Below are 16851 nucleotides of genomic sequence, written 5' to 3'. Positions count from 1 at the left end.
TGCATCTTTTCCTTTAATATTCTGTTGGGGAGAATCAGTCACATAGCCCCTCCCTTACCAGATGTGAGGAAAGCTGGAAAATGTAGAACAAGAGCAGGTAACTCTTACTATCGCCATAGCAACCCTGCTGCCAGCACTCACCTGCCCTAGATGGATCTGCAGAGCTAAAGATTGGTGTAGTGGGTTAGTTGTTAAGTCGTGTCTGGCTCTTGAGACCCCATGGACTGTAGCCCTCTAGGCTTCTCTGTCCATGGAATTTTCCAGGCAAGAATACTGGAGTGGGTTGCTGTTTCCTCCTCCAGAGGATCTTCCCAACCCAGGGATGGAACCCATGCCTCCTGCATTGAAGGCAGCCTCTGCATTGGCAAGTGGATTCTTTACTGCTGAGCCCCCAGGGGTTCTCTATTGCTGTGTTTCTTCTTGGACCCATCTCTCTGCTCAACCTGCATTGATTTGATCAGAAGAATCTTTGTGTTTTGTTGATGACTCATGACTTGCTGTTCCGCCCATCCACACAGGCCATATAAGTTACTGAAATAACCTACTGTTTGCCTCATCTCTCTAGACTACATAGCTTATGTTGGCTAACTGTTTTTTCCCCAGTAAGAGAGCTGTTATTTTTGGGGGCCACTCTTCCAATTTGACTGTGCTACTAGATGGAAAAGGATGAAATCTGCCTAGTTTAAGAGACATACAAATAAGAGACAAAACTGATGTTTTACCACTCTGGTGGTTCAAGTCAGGCCAAATGCCCTGCCTGTATGTTGCATGGCTGTCAGAGTAGAACCCTAGCCCATTGGAATGTCAAAGAATACAGTGAAACTTCCAAGCACATTATAATAGCTGTTCCTAAAATTGCACTGAATTCATCTGATTTTTAAATCTTTTATTCTATTTTAAAAAAATCATATAAAATATCTCCCACACCAACTGTTGTATTATAGTATGGCTATTTTTGACAAGATCTTTGAGGTAAAACTATGACTTTCCAAAGTAGAAATAATAAAGAGCTGCCTTGATACTATGCATGAGTACATACAGTTATAATTACTTATGTAAAATAATGAATACTACCTTGATGATTTTTACATCTTCACAGACTTGAGATTGTTGCTCATATTGACGATAAATGAGATAAGATTAATGAGAAGAGATATTCTCTTTCCTTCTTAGAAATGGAGGTGATGTTGTGGAAGAGATTTGTGTGCCTAAATAGAGCTTAAATTACAATGAGCCAATATTCATTTTCTTGGACTGTAATTAATTATCACACTGAAGGTTAACTCTGTTCTAATCTTTCTTCTGTGTTCATTAGGTTGCCATTTCCACCTCTGTTCTGCTTTCCTTTCTTGACCTGCAGTAGCTGTATAATTAAAGTGGAATTTCTGCTAATTAGCTGTGGTACTGGGGAGCTAGAGGGGACCTGGGGCATCATCTGATCCAATTAGATTCTAACTGCACAAAGACTTGGATCAGAAGATCAGACTGCAGAAGCAATCTAAGAATAACTCAAAGACTACTATTTTTAATTTATGTTTTACCGAGGTTTAAGGACATTGGTTTCAGAGAAGGGCAATTAAGAGTTCATTGATTATACAAATAAAGCAAACTTCCTATCCAGCATGCCCATTATGCTAAAAGTTTATGTAATACAATATTAAAGGGTACATATGCTTTTTCATAAACATACGCATCTTTGGAAAACACCCTTGGTTGAAATGAGACCAGTGGACAACAAGGGTGAGCAACCTGCTCTCTGACATCTTCTGACCCTGATACTTCTCTTCTTTCCTATGAAAGCTCCAAGCTTTCCCTCTGCAGAGGTCCCTTCTGTGAAAGAGATAAGAGATCCAGTGAACTAAATCTACTGAAGTGTCACATACTTACAGGGAATTATTCACTAATGAAACAGATGCCTCCGGACATTGTGACTTTTAAGTGCTGGGAGTGTCCAAAGGCTTTGGGTGCCTAGGGATAGCACAAAGTTATAACAGTCCTTTAGGAGTTAGAATTTGATGACCTGAAGACGCTGTTAACTTCACTTTCTGTGTTCTATGTTATGTGTTTTTGAACTCCCTCCTCCCCAACTTCTTCTCTGCCCCATTTTCATGGTCAAGTTCAGTCTTTCACCATGTTTTGCCCAGAGAATGACAATGGCCTTTCAGTAGGACTACTTGGGTACAGCCTGGTACCCATCAAATCCACTCTTCACATTACTTGTAGATTGATCCATGCTGTAGCTTTTCACTTGTTTTTCCGTTATCGTCAATACAAAAGGTCAGGTTCTTTACATTGTTATTGAAGACCCTCCTAATATCCCTCGCCAAACCCCTGCTTATTCTTCTGTCTCATCTTCCTCTTTTCTGTTTCAGCAGCTCTCAAATTTTCATGGTCCCTTAACCACATCACAGCATCCTATATCCCTATGACATTTATATTTTGCTCTTCTGATCTGAAATGTGCTTCTGCTCTAATCCCCTCAATCCCCTTTGATTAATTCCTCAACTTCCTTTAAGATTCAGGAGAGGTTACCTCCTTCAGGAATCTATCCATCCACAAGGACCGCCCTCCAAAAACATGCATATACACCTCCATCTTCTTTCAATGATAAACCTTCTCTCACACACCCCATCTCCACTCACCCACACACACTCACACATTTGCTGTCCTCTGCTGTCATAGAACCTTTTCCATGCTTATCCTATTTGCAGTCAGTGCTGTGTGTTGTAATTATATGCATGCAAACGCGTCTTCCTCAGGCTCTGTCTTCCTTGAAACTCCCAACATAGGTTGGGAATGTGCAAATATGATTAGAGTTATATAATCTAAGATTCTTTGGGACCTTCCTGGTGCCCCAGTGGCTAAGACTCCATGCTCCCAATGCAGGAAGCCTGGGTTCGATCCCTGATTGGGGAACTAGTCCCACATGCCACAAAAAAAAAAAAAATCCCCTGTGCTGCAACTAAGACCCAGTACAGACAAATAAATAAATCAATAACTTAAAAAATATTCTTTGAAATATTGTCTTTCAAAACAGATGGCCACTAGAAAGCCTTGTAGTCTCATACCTCTGTATTTGTCTGAAGTTGTCCTTCTGATTTTGTGGTACCACATGTATATTTAGATGAAGGATGAACAGAACTGAGATTTGGAGGCATTTGCCTCTGTCCTTCAATTTTTTTTATAATCCTAGCTTACATCCATGAACTTGGGCTTGGAATCCTAACGTCAACTATATAAAGTTATTGTGCCTATGAATTGTCTCTGTCATTGTTTGCCAAATTCCTGTCACTGCTTCTGAATTAATCACCTCTGTAAAGAATCTGCCTGCAATGCAGGAGAGGCAGATTCATTCCCTGGGTCAGAAAGATCCCCTGGAGAAGGAAATGGCAACCCACTCCAGTATTCTTGCCTAGAGAACCCCATGGACAGAGGAGCCTGGTGGGCTACAGTCCATGGGGTTGCAAAGAGCTGGACAGGACTGACCAACTAAACAAGAACAGTGATGTTTCCCCGGTGTGTTTCTGCATTGGTTACATGGAACAGATCTGAGGACAAGCATTTCCCTCAAGTTGGCCTAACTGTGGTATTCCAGGCCTTGGACCACCTGAGCCAATCACATTCCTCCTCTGGGACTGAATCTACTGTACAGTAAGTCCCCCACATGTGAATGAGTTCCATTCTGAGAGTGCATTCATAAGTCTAATTTGTTCGTAAGTCCAACAAAGTTAGCCTGGGTACCCAATTAACCCAATTAGCTATGTAGTACTATACTAAGTTTATAATACTTTTCACACAAATAATATATAAAAACAAACACACAAAATAAAGAAAACATAATCTTACACTACAGTTCCTTGAAAATTATAGTAGCATAGTACAACAGAGCTTCCGATGCGGGAGATGCAGGTTCAATCCCTAGGTCGAGAAGATCCCCTGGAGAAGGTAATGGCAACCCACTCCAGTATTCTTGCCTGGAAAGTCTCATGGACAGAGGAGCCTAGAAGGCTACAGTCCATGGGGTTGCAAAGAGTCAGACACGAGTGAGAACTAGCACACAATACAGCAGCTCGCATACAGGGGCTGGCATCAAATGAACAAGGCAGGAAGAGTTACATGTCTAGGCATCTCATCGTCCATCCACGTCTTTGAAAGTTCACAACTTGAAGGTTCTTATGTAGTGGATTTACTGTAATGAGACATGGTTGAAATCAGTTTTCCTCTCATGGCATAAAACTCAGAAACTCTATGGAGCAATGTAGAGGTAGCCATCTACATTGAGAGAGAATGACACTGATGCTGTGATGAGGATGTATTGTTTGTGCGTGATCTTAAGAATCATTTAAGTGAGTATAAGGCCAGATCCTATAAAGAAGCAAAGTGGGACAGCTCTGATCTACCACATTAGGCTGGTGCAGGTGAGATTGTGAACAAGACTTCCAGAGAGGTGAGAGCAGGCAGCCTGTCTTGGGGCCTGGGCAGCCTTGAGCTGCGGGAGCTGTGTGCAGATAATAAATGTCAGAACCCAGCAAATCCCTGGCAGACCTCAAACGGAAACCACCCCAGCAGATGGTGCCCAGTCACAAGTTTGTCTCAACCAAGGATGGGGACTTGCTAGGGTCCACAAAGAGGACCACAGGTGTGTTTGGGTGGGCTGGGTGCCTTGTAATGTGTATAGTCTAACAGTTGACAGAGCCACCTGTGAAAATACTGCATTTGGTGGCACATGGGCTCATGGCCCAGTGGTCCATTACATCATCAAGGTCTGTTAGGTTTAGAAGGCAGAAGGCAAGGAAACCTGTGTGCAGTGGCTGTGTCTGCTTAAATCTGGTTTATAACTGCATGTCTTATGTATTCTTCATTTCATGACATCTTTATGAACTGTATATGGTACAGCAAGGGGCAGTCATCCGCATAGAAAGTGCTCCACACTCTTGTCTCTCGTGTACTACCCAATTCAATCTGTCATTGGGCTTCCCTGGTGGCTCAAACAGTAAAGAATCTGCAAGCAACGCAGGAGACTCAGGTTCCACCCCCAGATCAGGAAGATCTCCTGGAAAAGGAAAGGGCAACCCACTCCAGTATTCTTGCCTGGGGACACAGGAGCCTGGCAGGTGGCAAAGAGTCGGACATGACTGAGCAGCTAATGCTCAATCAGTCATCAGGTCTCAGGGCTTCCATTTCCAAGATATTCCAGGAATCTCTTCTCCCCTCTTCTTTGCTTCCTAAGAAGATTTTGTTCATCTTTATCTGTCTATTGCTCACGAGAGGATCTGGAACAGCAGAGAGACTCCATAAATGTGTGGGGAGTGGTTGAAAAAATAAGAGCAAGGCAGTCCACTGCCATATAAACAGCTCTGGGATGAAAATTAGGACTGGTTAGCTTTGTTCCTTACAGCAAAACTAGCTAGAAGGTGGTTATTTTTGACTCTCAAGGATTTGATTTTTTCATCTGCAAAAAGTGAGTTGGCTTTTATTTCACAAAAGCATCCTCTGGGTCAAAAAAACTCTTATATGCAACTAAGAAGTAGTAAGAAATCATTACTATTCTCTTGAGTTGATTGTATTCATTAAAAAAAAAAAAAGAAAAGAACGGTTGTCTTTTGCTGAGTATGATCAAATTCTTTGATTATTTTATTGTCTTTAAGCTTATATGCCTGGAGATAGTTGACCTTCAAAATCTCTCTCTTTTTTAAATTAATTTTGATCGGAGTATCATTGATTTACAATGTTGTGTGAGTTTCTGCTGTATAGCAAAGTGAATCAGCTATACGTGTACATACATCCCCTCTTTTTTTGGATTTCTTTCTCATTTAGATCACCACAGAGCACTGAGTAGAGTTCCTTTAGCCATACAGTAGGTTTTCATCAAAATCTCTCTTTTTGTTTACTATCCCATACGTGCTTCTAAAATCCTTGGAGGCAGATACCACGTATCACTCAATTTTGTATCCTGGCACCCAGAATAGTGCCCAGCACATGGTGATAACCTATATATATTTCCCAAATAAAACAATGACTCTTCATTATGCAGCAATTGCAATTCAAAATTACAGGCATAGGCACTTACCTGGTGCCAGAGTGGATAATAACCACTTGCCAATGCAGGGGACAAGGGCTTGATCCCTGGTCTGGGAAGATTCCACATGCCAGCGGAGCAACTAAGCCCTTGTGCCACAACTACTGAGCTCTAGAGCCTAAAAGCCGCAACTACTGAAACCTGTGCGCCTAGAGCCCTATGCTGCACAATAAGAGAAGCCACCAAAATGAGAAACCTGTGCACTGGCACGAAGAGTAGCCTCCACTCACTGCAACTAGAGAAAGCCCAGGCAAACCAATGAAGATCCAGTGCAGCCCAAAATAAATTAAAAAAGTTAAAAAGTAATACATTAATCGATTTGAGGGAATAGCATTGAAACATGTATATTACCATAGGTGAAACAGATCGCCAGTCCAAGTTTGATGCATGAAGCAGGGCACTCAAAGCAGGTGCACTGGGACAACCCTGAGGATGGGATGGGATGGGGAGGGAGGTGGGAGAGGGCTCAGGACGGGGACACGTGTACACCCGTGGCAGATTCATGTCAATGAATGGCAAAAACCACTACAATATTGTAAAGTAATTAGCCTCCAATTAAAATCAATCAATCAATTTTTTTTAAAAGTAATACATTAAAGAAAACATTTCATGTCTATAAATAAAATAAAATAGCAGGCATAATGACTGAGGAATAAATCAAACATTTCCAGACCATGACTGGAAATTTCAACCAACTTGAGTGTGGGTCAATTCTATTTTTCCAAATATTATTGCTAAATAAACAATGAAATGAATCACATTTGTGAATATTGCACAAAAGTGTTCTGGAAACATCTGTAATTATGAATGACTGTGTTTAAATTTTGACTTACAGCATGTTATACTTTCTGTCTCAGGGCTAGACTGACAATGAGTCAGATCATGGCATTTGGTATGTACACAGTGTACAGAATATGTCAAGTAATGTAGTTCTTCACTCAGATTCCTATTTTTCTAAATTAAAGTTAAAAGGTTCATGTGTTCATATGCTCAGTCATGTCTGACTCTTTCGCAATCCCATGGACTCTAGCTCACCAGGCTCCTCTGTCCTTGGGATTCTCCTGGCGAGAATAGTGGAGTGGGTTGCCATTTCCTCCTCTGGGAATCTTCCCAACCTCGGGATGGAACCCCAGTCTCCTGCATTGGCAGGCAGATTCTTTACCACTAGTGCCACCTGGGAAGCCCAATATGTTCATATATGATCATATACATGTGATCAAACAATTAATTGATATTATTAATATTATTTTATTATATAGATTTGGTCTTCACTGAACTCACTTTACAAATCTAACATAGGAATTGGGCACTTGTTCAGAAAATTGGATCAGTGGAGATAAACGCAAACCAAACAATTCTCAAAGGGTACTTTTTGGCTTGAGTTATTCTTGCTTTCTTCATCAATCAAATCAGTTAGTACTGATCTCTAGTGATAAAGCTTGATCATGCAGGTCACCCTACCATTCACAACACATCAAAGATCATTTTTTATTCTCATTTTGTATATATCTTTGACATGTAGTCAATGAAGGGATTCTTTCAAAGCTCTCTCAGTGAATCATAAAAGTTTAATTCTACATAAGACGGAAGATGAATAATCTCACTTTAGTAGAAGGGAATGCAGGCTCATGCGTTCTTGGCTCTGGTATGGTTTTATGGAACATTTTCCTGGCGATGTCAGAGTACCTGTGTGCTCCTAGGAACTGCTATTTGCACGTTAGGTATTTCTTTTTGTTTACCCAGTGTGCTTATTGTGGCAAAGGAGTTTTATTAGGTAAGATTAGGTCAAGTAGTATATCTCTCTCTCATACACACACACTTTAAAATAATAGAGGTTTTAATAATTTTTTTAAAATAGTTTGCTTCTGTCTCATGTAAAGAAAATCTAGAGATAGGCAATTGGGAGTGATATAACATCTTCATGTAGTTATTAAAGATGCCTACTTCATCAAATTCATACCTCCCCCATCTCTAGGTGAAATATCCTCATGGTCCTACATGGAGACTAGAACTCAGCCATCACACCCACATTACAGAAAACAAGATGGCCGGAAAAATAAGGAAGAAGGGGCAAAAAACCCAACCTAGCCATCTTTACGGAGGTTTCTTGTCTGATTTCACAAAACATTTTACTTACAACGTTTTTCCAGATCTTTACCACATAAAAAGACTATTTTTAAGAGTATCTAGAAAAAAAGTATTTATTTCAGCATGTACCCAGTTAACTTACATCAAGAGTTCTTTTATCAAGAAAAATGTAGAGAATAGATATTGAGGTAGACAAATGTCTACCACAGGGACTGAGACAGTAAATGAAGTAAATTTAAATGTTTAGGGGAAAAAATTAGTTTCTAATTTTATTCTGAGGACAACAGAGAAGTTACCTGTAAAGCCCCAAGGAAGAGGATAAGTTGAATGATGTTATTAGAGAGGGGGATTAAAATGAAAAAAAAAGGCAACATGAACATCTTTGGTGTGTCTGAATTTTACAGGATTTTTTTTTTTGCAAGTAATATGGACTTATTGGGAAAATCATATGAATTGGTGTTTCTACTCTTCATAAGCATTTTATACATTGAATTGTAACAATATTTAGCAATAACTTACTGAAATTATAATCATCTTATTTTACATATATATGTCTATGTAGATAAATAGATACAGATATAGATATATTTAGTTCTAGAGTTCTATTGTTTTTAATAAAAGGGACAGAACTAAATACTCTTCACATTGAAAACCATACTCCATTGAGCTTGTTTTTCTATTCTTACTCTTCTATATTGATTTATCAAAGCAACAAGGAGGAAAATGTACATTTTTAAATTAAGCAAGTTTTTCTGAAGTTATATGCCTTACAAACTGCAGATAGGAGTAAAATAAAATATGAGTTTTGAAGATTTTGAGCATGAAAATGTTGTATTACATATTTTAATGCTCTGGCCAAAAGAGTAATTATCAAGCAAATAAATGAGTCAGAAGAAAAATTTTACCGAGTTTTATCCTTCTCATGTGTGCTTTTTACTTTCAGCCCAGGAGTTGGAATGATTTGTTTTCATAATTTAATTAATCACTTTGTGCATAAGTTCCCTGGTGGCTCAGTGGTAAAGAATCCTCCTGCCAATGCAGGAGATGCTGGTTTGACCTCTGGGTCAGGAAGATGCCCCAGAGAGGGGAATGGCAACCTGCTCCAATATTCTTGCCTGGGAAATCCCAGGGACAGAGAAGCCTTGTGGGCTACAGTCCATACAGTTGCAAAGAGTCAAACAGGACTTAGTAACTAAAAAAACAAAAAGCAAATTAATCTTATGGATTATTATACTATACTAATATAATAATAATATTATTATTATTATTAAGCTTATGGATTATTATAAACAGGATTATTTAATATTTCCTTCTTTAATAGAAAGATAAAATGCTTTTGCTGCATTTATGACTTATTTTTCATTATAATAGGAAATTAACTCATCTTAAGTTTATTCTTTTGAAGTTGTAGTTAGTCCAGAAAAATCTCTTTTAAAAGTTTTCTCTCTCACTTAATGTACTTCTTAAAATCTCTTATGTTCATTTGAAAAGTTTCTCCTAATAGTAATATTCTATAATTCTGCCTGCATCTTTTATAAACATCAAATATCTCTGTGGCTTTTTTTTTTCTTTTTTCTTTTTCTATTTAATAGGACGTGACACGAGTTGGTTGGTTTCCCTGGTGGCTCAGACGATGAAGAATCTGCCTGCAAGGCAGGAAACCTGGATTCGATCCCTAGTTTGGGAAAACCTGTAGAGACTGGAATGGCAACCCACGCCAGTATCCTTGCCTGGAGAATTCCATGGCCAGAGGAGTCTGGTGGAGTCTGGTGGGCTACAGTCAATAGGATCGCAAAGAGTGGACACAATGGAGAGACTGGTTGCTCAGTCGTGTCCTGTAGCCCCCATTGCATGGAACCCAGCGAGCAGATTCTTTACCGTCTGAGGCACCAGGGAAAGTGAAAGTGAAGGTGAAAGTCGCTCGGCCCTGTCCGACTCTTTGTGACCCCATGGACTATACAGTCCATGGAATTCTCCAGGCCAGAATACTGGAGGGGTAGCCTTTCCCTTCTCCAGGGGATCTTCCCAACCCAGGGATCGAACCCAGGTCTCCCGCATTGAAGGTAGGTTCTTTACCAGCTGAGCCACCAGGGAAGCCCAAGAATACTGGAATGGGTAGCCTATCCCTTCTCCACAAGATCTTCACAACCCAGGAATCGAACCAGGGTCTCCTGCATTCCAGGCAGATTCTTTACCAATTGAGCTATCAGGAAAGCCCCGAGTCACCAGGGAAGCCTCTATTTAATAGGGACTGATGTAATTAAATTATTGTGTGGAATATTCGTAAGTCTTTTATATTATGCTATTTTATAAAATGAATTTGTAAATTGGTTATGTCAGAGAAAGAAGAGAAATAATCTAATGGCATTCTTTTCATATTTACTATTTACTTTAAACATTAATTAATAGTAAAACCACAGTAAGATATATGTATTTTTAAGTTGCTGCATAGCGGTACTGAGGTTAAAATGTGTTGTAAATATTATTGTAACAATCGTAACATTATCAGTATCATTTTTACTTATGAAGAGCTATTTGTGGAATAAAATATATTAACTCTGAGCCTTGTTATAAACCCCTGTCTCCCAGTACATTAGAGCCACTACAAGTATATATGATATCTTGATTATAAAGTCTCATTTTGGTACACATTTCAATCGATAATTTTCTTCAAAAATTTTCCGTTGTCAGCAAAGGGTCAAAAATCATCCACGGAGCTAAACAATCCACACTGATACTTACATGCATCTGCAAAGATTTTTGGAGAACAGAGAAGAAAGCTTGTGGGATGTCTTTCCTCTTGACACCAGCCAATTCTCATATTAACTGGAAGGTCCTACAATTCTTTAATTCTGACACCCATCACCCAGCAGTCTCATCAGATTGCCCTCCTTGCAGATGTCAGTCGCAAGTGTTGAGTCCCCCAGGTTACCCACACTTCCACCCAACTTGACTACAAAGTCAGGGATCCCCACAGCCCCCTCCTTCAGGTTTGACTAACTGTTAGAACAACTCGCTATTTATTACCAGTTGATTATAAAGGATACAACTCATGAACAGTCAAAGGGGAGGGATGTGATGCATAGAGCAAAGTATTGGGGCAGGGGAAGTGGACTTGCAGAGCTGCTGTGCCCTCTCCAGGCCCACCACCATCCCAGCACCATGATGTGTTCACCAACCTGGAAGCTCTCTGAACTCCATTAAAAAGGGGATTTTAATAGAGGTTTCCTTTGTGGGCACGACTGATGAAATCATTGTTGTTGTTCAGTCATGTAGGACTTCTTGCAATCCCACGGACTGCAGCACACCAGGCTTCCCTGTCCTTCACTATCTCCTAGAGTTCGCTCAAACTCATTTCCATTGAGTCGATGATGCCATCCAACTGTCTCATGCTCTGTCATGCCCTTCTCTTGCTCTCAATCTTTCACAGCATCAGGGTCTTTTCCAATGTGTCGGCTCTTCAAATCAGGTGGCCAAAGTATTGGAGCTTCAGCTTCAGCATCAGTCCTTCCAGTGAATATTCAGGGTTGCTTTCCTTTAGGATGGACTGGTTTGATCTCCTTGCAGTCCAAGGGACTCTTAAGGGTCTTCTCCAGTCATTTGTTGAGACGTGGATGGACCTAGAGAGTGTCATACAGAGTGAAGTAAGTCAGAAAAACAAATGTTGGGTACTAACGCATATATGTGGAATCTAGAAAATGGTATAGATGATCCTATTTGCAAAGGAGAAAGAGAGACACAGACATGGAGAACAAGCATATAGGTACCAAGAGGGAAAGGGAGGGTGGGAGGAATTGAGAGACTGGGATCAACACATACAGACTATTGATACTATTTCAAATAGATAGGGACTTCCCTGGTGGCTCAGACAGTAAAGCGTCTGCCTACAATGCGGGAGACCCGGGTTCAATCCCTGGGTCGGGAAGATCTCCTGGAGGAAATGACAACCCACTCCAGTATTCTTGCCTGGAAAATGCCACGGACGGAGGAGCCTGGTGGGCTACAGTCCAAGAGGTTGCAAAGAGTCAGACACGACTGAGCGACTTCACTTTCACTTTTCTTTAAAATAGGTAACTGATGAGAACATACTATATAGCACAGGGAACTCGACTTAGTTCACTGTGGTGACCTGGATTGTAAGTCCAAAAGGGAGGGGATATATGTATATGTATAGCTGATTAGTTTTGCTTTACAGAAGAAATTTACACAACATTGTAAAGAAACTACGCTCCAATAAAAATTAACTCAAAAAGAAAAAAAAAAAAACATTATTTACCACTGGTGATTAACTCAATCTCTAGCCTCTCATCCCTTCTCTGGAGGTCAGAAGTAGGACTGAAAGTTCCAACCCTCTAATTATGCTTTGGTCTTTCTGCAGACCAGACCCCCTGTTTAAGGTATCAAGGGGCCACCAGGCATCTCATTAGCATACAAAAGACACTTTAGTCACTTCGGAGATTCTAAAGGTTTTAAAAACTGTGTGTCAGGAGCCTGGGACAAAGACCAAATGTTTATTTTTTATTTATTATACCACTCATACTCTGTGGTGTAATGAGTCTTCCCTGGTGGCTCAGACAGTAAAGAATCCACCTGCAATGCGAAAGACCCAGGTTCAGTCCCTGGGTTGGGAAGATCCTCTGGAGAAGGGAATGGCAACCCACTCCAATATTCTTGCCTAGAGAATTCCATGGACAGAGGAGCCTGGTGGGCAGTTCATGGGGTCACAAAGAGTAGGACATGACTGAGAGTCTAACACTTGCACTTTTCAGTACAAATTGTCTTGCCTATGCTAGTGCTTGCTTTGCTACCACTTTGTTATTGGCATGTTTCAGAAAACATCATCTAGGGAAAGGCAGCATTTATTTATCCGCAAGTGAATTAAATCAGAACTCAGTACACTTATTCTATAAAGCACAAGATGGTAAATATTTTAGGCTTTGTGCCCATGTGGTCTCTGTCACAACTGCTCAGCTTTGCCATTCTAGCATCAAAACAGTTAATCAACAGGTCAGCAAATGATTTGGCTTTGTTCCAATCAAACTTTATTTACTGAAACAACTAGTGGGCCCCATTTGGTCCATGGCCATAGTTCACCTTCCCTAGACTCAACTGAGTAAAAAAAGTCATTCGCTATAATAAATAACTATAATGGATAGTTTAAAAGAAGAATTTGTTCACAAATCTTCGATTTTTTGCCTGGTGATTCTTATAACTAATTAACTAAATGCTTTTGTTTAGTACCGAGCTTGTGTGAAATTATGAAAAGCACGAAAGCATAATTACTTGTGAAATTGTAGAATTCATAAAAGGTGTTGCAGTAGTCCCCTGAAAATAGACATTTCTCTTTGCATATGTAAATATTTACATGAATTATGCTTTATAATCCAAAAAGCCATCAACTAAAATTAAAAAGAACAACACCAAAAAGAAGTTATATTTCTTTCTTTTCCCAAGAAAAATGCCCTTTCAGGTTTGATCTGAATAAGGGATTAACAGGTGCCTTTAGGAAATACTTTCATTACAGAGAAAGAATTTTGTGGATTAGTCCCTAATAGTTTAATAAGTGTGGGTAAGGTTAGGGGCTTCCCTTATGGCTTAGCAGGTAAAGAATCTGCCTGCAATGTTGGAGACCCAGGAGGCAAGGGTTTGATCCCTGGGTCAGGAAGATCCCCTGGAGGAGGAAATGGCAACCCATTCCAGTATTCTTGCGTGGAGAATCCCATGGACAGAGGAGACTTGGAATGCTGCAATCAAAGGGTCGAAAAGAGTCAAACATGACTGAGTGACCAAGTGCAAAAGTTTAGCTTAATTTGTGTTTAAAGATTTTGGACCAGTTTTAATATGTATAGGAAAAGCTCAAAATCATAGGATGTATATACATTATATATAAATGACACAGATTTTCCCCTAAAAACCCAAGTAATATTGAAAACTATGTTTTTAAGGATAGTCATCCATTTTTAATCTCTTCCATAAGGATGTTTTTATATTGTTTACAGTTTTAAACAATACTGTGTATTGCACTATTTTGGTTTTTTTAGCATAGATGCACATTTCCTTATTCCTTTCTCTGAGTACTTTAAAACCCTTGATATTACATATAAAACAAACAAGAAAATTCTGAAAGGAGAAGAAAAGAAGGCAGAGCAGCCAGGAACCCCATGGGCTGAAGACCAACACAATAGTGGGCTCCCTGGGTTTTCTTTTCGCCTCATTTCTCCCAGGTTTATAGGTAAAGAAACTGACAACCCATAGATACCGATGGAAGCAGATAATAAAAAGCCCAACAAAAGCCTGATCTCTTCAGTCAAAGGACCCAGAAAGAGACAGTCTAGCAAAACAGAAAATTCTTAGATAGTAACGACTGGACTAATTTAACTATAGCCAACATCATAAGGAAAACAAAACAAGCAAACAAAAAATAACATTCCACCCAAGTGCCTATCAGGAAAGGCCAAGTGTGAAGTCTAGACAGAACAGAAAAGCTGCAAAATGTATGGAGCAAAACACATAAGAGAGAAACACAGAAACCCAAAACTATAGTTGGAAACTTCAATATCCTTCCAACAATTAGTAGAACTAGACAGAAACAAGGATATAGAATTGATTAAGAAGGATATAGAAGAATTGAGCAATATCATCAACCAACAAAATCTAATCAACATTTATAAAACACCCTATCCAGCAACAAGAAAATATACAGAGCCCAAAAACACTCCCAAAGAGCAAGGGCAACTGATTTTTGACAAAGGTGCAAAAGCAGTGCAATGGAAGAAGGATAGTGTCTTCAGTAAATAGTGCCAGGGTAGTTGGATATCAATGGGCAAAATAAACTAAGCTCAATCCAAATCTGACACCATATACAAAATTAAGTCAAAATGGATCATAGATTTATAAAACTATAATGAAACATAAGAGAAAATTTTCAGAAACTAGGGCTTGGAGAAGAGTTCTTAGACATGACAATAAAAACACAGTTCATAAAAGAAAAAAATTGATAAACTGGACTTCGTTAACATGAAAAACTTTCACTTTTGCCAAAGACTATAAAAAGGATGAAAAGGCAAGCTGCAAGCTGGGAGAAAATACTTACAATTTACTTACTTATCTGAGAAAGGACTCATATCCAGAATTTACAAAGAACTCTCAAAAATTCAACAGTAAAAACATAAACAATCCAATAAGAACATTAGCAAAAGATAGGAAACATTTCACTGAAGAAGATATAGAAATGGCAAATCTGTTCATTAAAAAATGTTCAGCTTCACTAACTAAAGGGAAATGTAAATTGAGGTCACAATGAGATATCACTGCATATACCTGTTAAAATAGCTAAAATAAAAAATAATGGCCATGTCAAATGCTGGCAAGGATATATAGAAACTGGATCTCTCCTACACTGCTAGTGGGAATGTAAAATAGTACAGTCACTCTGGAAAATAGTTTGGCAGTTCTTTTAAAATACAACATATGCTTGTATATCCTAGCAGTCCTACTTGTGAGCATTTATTCTGGAGAAATGAATACTAGGTCCACATAAAAACCAGTACGTAACTGTTCATAGCAGTTTTATAAATGGAAAAGGCAAAACTAGAAATAACCAAAATGTCCTATAATAAGTAATGGCTTAATAAACTGGGTTATAGCTATACTATGGAATATTACACAGTAATAAAAAGGAATGTACTGCTATACATGAGGGCCAAGATGGCTTCCAAGGACATCATGCTGAGTGAAGAAAAGACCATTTTAGAAAGTCACATGCTATGTGATTCCATTTGTATAACACTCTTGAAATGGCAAAATTTTAGAAATAGAGAACAGATTAGTGGTAGGGGTTATTGATGGTGGCATGTATGTGTATGACTATAAAGAAGGAGCACAGGGAAATATTTTGTGGTAATGGAAGAATACCTTGCTTGCTGAATTGGTTGCATAAATCTATGCATGTGTTAAAATGACATAGACCCAACCATGAAAGTGAAAGTCACTCAGTCGTGTTCAACTCTTTGTGACCCCATGGATTATACAGTCCATGGAATTCCCCAGGCCAGAATACTGGAGTGGGTAGCTGTTCCCTTCTCCAGGGGATCTTTCTAATCCAAGGATCTAATCCAGGTCTCCCACATTGCAGGCAGATTCTTTACCAGGTGAGCCACCAGGGAAGCCCTACACACACTTTATACCAATTGCAATTTTCTAGTTTTAATGCTGTATTTTGGTTATTTAGGGCTTCCCTGGTGGCTCAGAGGGTAAAGAATCCGCCTGCAATGCCAGAGACCTGGGTTCGATCCCTAGGTTGGGAAGATCCCCTGGAGAAGTGAAAGGCTACCCACTCCAGTGTTCTGTCCTGGTGAATTCCATGGATAGAGAAGCCTTGTGGGTACAGTCCATGGGGTCAGAGAGTTGGACACGACTAAGCGACATGCACTTCTCACTTTGGCTACCTAAGATGTAACCTTTGGGGAAAAGGAGGTGAAGGATACACATGACCTCTCAGCACTACTTTTGCAACTTCCTGGGAATCTATAATTATTTCAAATTAGAAGTTTAGAAAAGAAAAAATATGCAAACCTTGTAATACGTTCTTTCAAAAAAATACATTCCCTAAATTTTTCAAGGATTTTATGTCAAATTTCTCAACTTAATAGATCCTCTCTTTCCAACAGTTGACTAAACCAAAT

General features: G+C 39.4%; 2 protein-coding genes across 8 annotated transcripts in view; one reads left to right on the top strand and one right to left on the bottom strand.

The window, feature by feature from the left end:
• CYYR1 (cysteine and tyrosine rich 1) overlaps positions 1-16851 on the top strand; it is a 118703-nt gene that overhangs the window by 85032 nt on the left and 16820 nt on the right. The gene's annotated exons all lie outside the window — the stretch shown is intronic.
• LOC145532511 (uncharacterized) overlaps positions 3846-16851 on the bottom strand; it is an 85090-nt gene continuing 72084 nt past the window's right edge. For 3 of the 5 annotated variants that reach the window (XM_081557797.1, XM_081557804.1, XM_081557787.1), the window contains one exon: positions 11171-11787. The gene's annotated coding sequence lies outside the window, so the exon portion shown is untranslated. Of the gene's footprint in view, positions 4190-5091; positions 5274-8994; positions 9360-11170; positions 11788-16851 lie in introns of those variants that run through there. The other 2 variants (XR_014073318.1, XR_014073313.1) reach the window with 2 other exon arrangements.

Source organism: Giraffa tippelskirchi, chromosome 2 (genome assembly GCF_054371585.1).
Source record: "Giraffa tippelskirchi isolate mGirTip1 chromosome 2, T2T-mGirTip1v1.2.pri, whole genome shotgun sequence".
Lineage (NCBI taxonomy): Eukaryota > Metazoa > Chordata > Mammalia > Artiodactyla > Giraffidae > Giraffa > Giraffa tippelskirchi.
This window is presented reverse-complemented; position numbering and strand designations above follow the sequence as displayed.